The sequence below is a fragment of the Bolinopsis microptera genome, chromosome 8 (assembly GCF_026151205.1).
Source record: "Bolinopsis microptera isolate Bmic1 chromosome 8, MBARI_Bmic_1.0, whole genome shotgun sequence".
In the NCBI taxonomy this organism is placed as follows: domain Eukaryota; kingdom Metazoa; phylum Ctenophora; class Tentaculata; order Lobata; family Bolinopsidae; genus Bolinopsis; species Bolinopsis microptera.
In genome coordinates, this window is record NC_087079.1 from 10,134,945 (window position 1) to 10,142,895 (window position 7,951).

The 7,951-nt window shown below is 35.3% G+C and overlaps 1 protein-coding gene across 2 annotated transcripts in view; it reads right to left on the reverse strand.

The window, feature by feature from the left end:
• LOC134819618 (uncharacterized) overlaps window positions 1-7,799 on the reverse strand; it is a 28,053-nt gene extending 20,254 nt beyond the window's left edge. For both annotated transcript variants that reach the window (XM_063829642.1, XM_063829640.1), the window contains exon 1: window positions 7,755-7,799. The gene's annotated coding sequence lies outside the window, so the exon portion shown is untranslated. The remainder of the gene's footprint in view (window positions 1-7,754) is intronic.
• Window positions 7,800-7,951: the final 152 nt, after the last annotated feature.

Here is a 7,951-nt window from a genome sequence, read left to right on the forward strand (position 1 = left end):
CAACTAAATATTCAGCATGCGCATGGCAGCAATCATTAACATCAATTAATGACGCATTATATATAACTGTTTAAGCCTCAAATCATTAATATAAGTAAGAGCTGTCATGGGTTTTAAATATCACCAAGGAACACGTAACAGGGCAATCCAAAGTAATATAGGGATTTAAATGGCTATTTCATGGGGAAATATAAACATTAAACTCATGACCCTATACCGCTGAGAATCTTTCGTCAAAATTTGACGGTCAAGTACAACTTTTATTTAAAAGCTTCTAAACACATATAATATTTAATAGTAAACCTAAGTCTTGTTACAGGCATAATGCGGGAAAGCTGCAAGATTGCTAAAGTAACCCACATTCATAAAGGAAGAGATACAAAAGATCCAAATAAATATTCCCCCGTCTCAATCCTACCCATACTAGGAAAGTCCATAGAATTCTTTGTAAACTCTCAACTACCCAATATCTAGATGATAATGGAATGATATCTCATCAGTACTGGTTTCGTAAACAATACTCTAGTTCTTCCACTTATCTTATGTTAGATCTGTTTGATAATATAGTATATACTCACTGCAAAAAGGTGATAAAAAATCCTGCAATCATCTTCTTCTAGATATTAAGAAGGCTTTTTATCACAGTCAACCATGATATCCTAGAGCAAAATCTGAAACACCATGGTATCAAAGGAACAACTTTTTAAATGGCTCATTTCTTTATCAACGAATTAAGCCAACAAACTACAATTTGATGTAAAACTAGTGACATCCATATCATGACCTCTGGAGTGCCACAAGAAAGCATACTTAGAGTTCGGACCAATCCTGGAAAGTTTTGAAATCTTTGACCTCTGGTACAACTTTTATAAAAAGCGTAGAAATATCTGATCTCTGATTTTTTTCTGAAAAGTTTTGAAACTTCCTATTAGACCCCAAGGTCACCAGCATGTAACTTGATTGCCTGACATGACATTTTATCTAAGGACTCACCATGTTACATAATAACCAGCCTTCCAACCATTTCAAAAATAAAAACCGTGAAAATGAAGGTTCATTCAGAATAAATTAACACCATTGGAATAAGCTGCCTCTTGAAATTAAGAAATGCATGTTGTTGGACTTTTCTAAATTGTATGATCTAAAAATGTTTCTTTTCAAGCGTGCATATGATATTCCTGAATAGTTTCTTAAGCTACTACCTCTTTTAATCTATAATGGTTTATAATCTAAACCTGTGAATTTTAAGTTGTTGTGCCACTATCATAATATAAAAGTTTAAATTATTATTATTTATTTGAATTGATATTGATAATAGCAAGTCATACCAGAAAAAATTATTTGAATCATGCGCTCAGTGACTGAGAAATAAGCCCCAGCGTATGTGTATTGACATAAAGTTTGTAACAGTTTAGCTGACTCCACATAGCTAAATTCGGCTGGAAACATAGGCTACAACACACCAGTTTTCCCTAATCAATGAACATCTTCAAATGCTACGAGGATACTATTACATAACCATACTTCTATACTAGAAGTTGCACACTTGCAATAGATTACTATAGTCGCCTTGAAAACACTGAAAACGAACTACTCTGTGCTGCATTTCACGAACAAATCATGTTGGAACTTCCTTGGTATACCAACATCTCAAACCTTCTCACCAAATACAACTTCACCCCCTCATCTTCCTCAAAATCTAAGCTCTCCACCCAAATCAGTCATAACATGAGGGAAGAATTCGTGAATACATGGAAAGCTGCTAAGGCCTCCTTGCCAAAACTAGAATTCTATAACTTAATTAAACATGATTTCGAACCAGAGGCATATCTACGAATTATCAAAATACCTGATGTTCGAAAAAGTCTGACAAGGTTTCGTATCAGCTGCCACAACCTCTACATTGAAAGGGGCAGATACGAAACCCCCCTTGTACCAAGAGAAGAACGTTGGTGCACCTACTGCTTTTTCAGCAAAGGGCTCAAGCCTATTGAGGACGAAAGTCACGTATTGATTGACTGTTTGCTCTACTCCTCAGTTAGGGAAAAATTCAATTTCCATCCCCTCAACATTACTGACCTAGTCGGTTTGCTCTCCAACAAAACTCTAGATCCTACCACACTCACTGCCACAGCAAGAGCAATCCATTCAATTCTCTCTGTGAACGAAAATCATACAGCCTATTATAAGAGCCCAGATTTCCACTCAAATACTGGCAAGTGCTTAATGCTATAGGACCTTAAAATAAGATTGAACCATACAAACTCGATTTATCTATTTTTCTAAAAATAGCATTATATAACATTTCTAAATTATCCCTACACACCTGTAAATAATTAGAATTGTGTAACTTAAATTATTTCAGAATTACAACTATTGTGTACTCAATAAAGTAATTATCACTTTTGTATCCTTGTATCCTTGTATCCTTGTATCCTATACTACTAACTACTGGAAAGTGCATAGTACACATTAACGTTTTATATAGTGTATCAAGTTTTAATGATCTTGCATGGTTTATAATATTAAGTCATAAGTGGATTGCTGTTCAGGTTTTAATGCATCTTAAACTATTTTGGTAGCACACTTGTCAATTTTAACTTGTTTTGCCACTATTATAAAAAAGTTTAAATTATTATTATTCTATAGCTATATAGCCACAACTTTTATTGTGGCTTGTTTACTGCACACTTCAGTCCAGGATCAAAAATTAATCTGAATATTCAGTCAAGGTTGCAACTCAACGAGTTGTAATAGGGTAGCTTATTAACATTCATGATTTAAAGAAAATCAAACTGACTGTATTGAATGATCAAATGGGTACATTCAGGAAAGAGTGACTTTTAATAATTTTGTTTCTCTAATTCCGTCGAATTATACTTCTCTAACAGGGTTATTGTGGAGGAACCATGAAAACCAATTCAGTTCCAACCATGAATCACGATGAAGCATGGTGAAGATAAAACAGTATGCCACATAAAGACGAAAGAATTAACTTTTGAGGGATATTATTTTTATTAAATCTTAGATAGCTAATAATTTAATTAATTTGAGGGATAAAGCTAAAGCATATCATAATAATAACATGGGGAATTAGTGTAGATGAGGACTCCGCATCAGTAAGGATACATAAAAACATAGTTAATAATCAAATAACACATCGAAACCATTGTTTATTATACATAAAGGCTAAGGATATTCTGAAATACAACATTAACACTGAACTCCAAAGAAATTCTTGTAAAAATATAACAGTCTTCACTTCAGCGCTCGATTTTCATTCTACTATGAAGTAAATTGGCAAAAATATGCGCGGCGTACAAAAATGTTTCGTTTTAAAATGATTATTTTTTATTTAACGTACGATGATGACTATTTTTTTACTGGGCCGCGCTCAGCCTGTTATTCCGCCTAATCTCTATGTTTATGAATAACATAATAGCCTGAGGTCCCCAGGTAAACTATTTGACACACCGCCTGTACTGTGTGTGAAACTGATTACGCAAACAGAAAAGGGGGAAAAAGTTAACAATTAATAAATAAAATTATGAACGTAATTGGTAATATGCGAACTTGATAATTTGTTTTTTTGATTGACGATGTCAACCCTTCCAGATCGTTGTTTTATAAAACAACGATCTAGTCAATGCGAAGCAAGAATGCTAGTTTGCGCGGCGCGTCGAAGCGGCGAAGTCCTCCAATTTGTTTTTATGTCGGTATAAATCAACAAAAACAAAAAACAGGAAACGTTTCCAGTTTCAACAGTATCAATTCCTGCCTGTGCGAAAATTTTGAAAAGCTAAAGAGTGCCGTGCCGTGAATACTAAAAACGTATTAAAAATATATTTTCTTTAATGCGAGAAAATATACTTTTACAACATGAATATTTTACGTTGCCTTAATGCTAAATGAAGTATTTACTGCTACTGCACTAGCTGTAGGCATGAGTTCAGCTTTTAAAGTTTTTTTTGTGATGTCAAACTAACTGAAGGATTTAAATTTATTTATTTTTCGAATAAGAAAATGTACAGCTGATTGTATATTTTGAAATTTAAGAAACATCCTTTATTTTTTTTTTTAAATTAAATACTTTTCAAATTTTACAGAGTACAGCAATAGATGAATATAAAATAGAATCGTTCAAAATATCGCCCCCATCTGTAAAATATGATGGGCACCCAAACACGGTAAACACATAGTGAACTATGTCCGCAGTAACTTGGACCCATTACATCGAATTAATCTAAATCCAAAAATTTATGAAAAACTATTTAATAACAAACAAATCCATGGTGAATAACTGTGGATATAGAGTCAAAATTGGAATTTCAATACGTCAAATTCCAGATACATTAGATACAGGTCTGAAATGGTCATTAATGTGTGAGAAGGTGTGCGGGTGAAGTGTGATATGATGTTGAAAGTATAGGAAGGTAGATGAAAAAATTAATAAAACAAAAATAATAATAATATGGGGAGCAAAGAGACTAGGCTAGACTGTTGTTTCACTATCCAATAAACATTTCCATAGATGCTTAGTGACCTCAGCTTTGAAAAGACTAGTAGACACAATCTGTCTTACCTGTAAAGGGAGTCCATTCCACAGTATATGGGTTCTATAGAAAAATGATTTTGCCAGTGGGCTATTTGAGGTACATGTGGTGTGTGAATTCTGACTTAACTTAGGTAAAATTGATGACACAATAGACAGACTGTCGAGGTGGCAACGTCTTAGTCGAGAAGTGCCCTGATATAAAGAGAGATAGTGAGGCAGCGATACAGGAATTAAATTGTTAAGAACTTTGTGGAAAAAAATAAGATCATTCAAGTCAAACTTTAATTGAAAAAGTGACAGGAAAATGATCAGATTTGCACACGGAATGAGGATCACAGACATTCAAGTTATCGATTGTGTTATCATAATTACTGAGAAGAATGTCTAATGTATTACCACTTTTATGGGTGGGTGATGTGATCAACTGGGAGAGAGAAAGATCACTGAAAGAATCTATGAAGGATTGCTCAATATGTACGGTACTGGATGAAGATAGCCAGTCTGTATGGGGGAGATTAAAATCACCAATAACATAGATTTTAGGGGGATTCTTTTTGGAAACTAGCTTGCGAATATAGCTAACTATGACATCATGATTAGGTAACCCAAGAGTTCCTACTCTATAACAAGTACAGATTACAATACTCTCTTTGTTAGGAAAAGCAATTTTAACGGCAAGCATTTCTGCACCTAGGCTAACTGGTAGTCGGGTTGTAGTGGCATCGAGATCAGACCGAACAACCAAAAAAACACCACCTCCATTTTCCCTAAACTTTTTAGGGTTATTAGGATCTTGAGGATGAGTCTTTCTCGTGCGGTCATTGCGGAAGATTTCATATTGAGAAGAAGGAAAGATTTCGTTGCTAGAAATAGACTTTTTGAGCCAAGTCTCATTTAGGGCAATTATGTCAGGCTGCTCTATGTTAGCAAAGGATTGAAGTTCGGAAATCTTATTACCATCAAGAAGGGGATGGGAGGAGCTTAGGTTACTGAAAGGAATAAGACCTTGTACATTTTGGTAGAGTACAGATAGGGAGTTGGGACCTGGATTAAGCATAGAAGGATTAACAAGAGTTATCAAAAGAAAGTTAAGAGAGAAAACCCAAAGAATGAATAAAGAGACTAGACGCCTGAGGCGGCTGGAATACTTGACTCTATTCATCTTACCAGGGAGAAGAACATTTCTTATAAACCATGAGGAGATAATTACAAAGAAAAGTTTGATGTGGGAGCAAGCAAGAAATGGTATAAGATAACGTGAGCTGTCAAGGAGTAGAGAGGAATAAATATTAGAATCTAGGGGAAATACGGTGTTTATGGACCTAGTCGTGGAGAGAAGAATTGGGAGAAAGTAAGTCATGATGAGAGAATAGAAGAGAAACATATGATTATGACAATTGTAGTTGATGTGTGGGGTGTATGGAGAATTAAATGTGTAAATTTTGTTAGGTATAAACGTGTTGATATGTATATGTGAATTTCTTGACTGAGTACGAGGCCTTTTGCATGCAAAAAGACCTATTCTAAGTCTAAACGATTCATTGTCTAACATATGGGAAAATGGTCAGTGACCGAATGTACCTGAAATAGGAGGCATAAAATTTAGAAAAAGATTAAATCAGAGATTTGTTTGAGTTTTAATTTTAGGTGCAACGTCTTAATCAAAATATTAAATGAAAGAAAAGATCAAAGATTTAAATTCCCAGAAGATTATTTACAACCCTGTCAAAACTGTGTTTGTTTACAACAAACTTAAGCCAAGTGGAAAGTAAACCTACTCCTCTCATGTTGAGATGAAGCCAATCATGGTATAGAAGTTCATTACATGATCTAAAGTCTCGAGTTAAGAAGTCTGAGAAACAGTCTAAGAACACGCAATTACTATTTAGGCATAAGTCTTTAAGTAGATTATTAAAATCTAGAACATTCTTCGCTATGTAGGAATATAAACACTTAATAGGAAGACAACATTGGATTATTATAATTGCAGCGGGAAATAACTGCTTAGTGGTGTCAATTAAGTCATTAAGATACTTCCTAAGGAACTGAACCCCATACTTAGAATGTTTTATGTCATTTGTACCAACACTCAATATAATTTTTTCAATATCGTCAGCTTCTGCAGCTGCACGAGTTTTATGAAAATGCTCAATGTTTTCAGTGATGTCTCTAATTTTTGCACTACTTTGGGACACATTGATTACTTTCCTTCCCCGGAATCCCAACTTATTTGTCCGTACGAATTTTGTCATTGACGTACCAAACAGGACAGTGGTTTTCCTGCTCTTCGGTTTTCTTGGAGCATTTCGGTAGTAAAGGATTGGTGTTGAGGTGGTGGTAGGCGGCATAGGAATTGTAGGAAGGACAATCTGCTCCCTGACTACATTTTTATCTGTCTTCGGTATCTGACAGCGAAAAGATAAGCTATACCGAGTCTCCTTAGCTGATCTCTCTGCACGAACCTTGTGAAGACAATATTCCTGACACCCCGGTTTCATAATATACAAACTACAGTCCTTTGGGGTGATATGGCATTTACTGTTACATCGCTTATCCCCATTTTCTGGAATTATGTCGATGGTCCTCTCAGCTCCAAATGAAACTACATAGATACCTTGCGACTGGTCAAGAGACACCTCGTCGTCGTTGTGGTACCTAGTTGCACAAGAACCAGACTTGTACATGCTTGCTAGGCATGAGTTTAGCTTGCAGCCAAACTTGGAGTTGATATCATGCATAAGCTCTGATATCCCAGGATAATTTAAAATATCGATTGGCTCCTTAGTCGTGGTGTGTCCATTTGAGGAAGACCATACATATTCTTCTCCAGTGGAAGTGACCCACTTTGTGGCAGTTTTCTCAGCAGTTTGCTTGGCCATAAGTGTTTCAAGTTCAGACATCAACGTGCCATGTTGAACACTCTTGTTCTGAACAAAATCTGAATGCAACTCCAAGAAGTCCTCGCATTTAACAGAATTTCTCTTAAGTTTCATGACATTATCAACACTGGCCTTAAGAGCTTTCAGCTCATTTAATGAAAACGAGTTTAAAACATTGGTAACAGAATTCAGATCCATAGTGATGAGAGGAAGAGGGAGGAGAAGATGGCGAAGTCAATACTGTAGCCCAGGAAGTAGATGCGTTGCTTAGGATACAAACGGTCACGTCATAGTCTCTTCTATCGCTTTGACATTGGGACCTAAATAAATGTATTTAATTGTAGTTGTGAAAATAGTTTAAAACTGGGGCACCTAAAAAAAATAGTGTGATAAGAATTGCAATTGCTTGTAGTTGTGTAATCGAACGGAGATGGGCAGATGGCCACATGTTTTTTCAAGCTTGTGCACTGTTTTATTATTCACTTTTATGATTAATACTCATTCTCATAAATTTGTG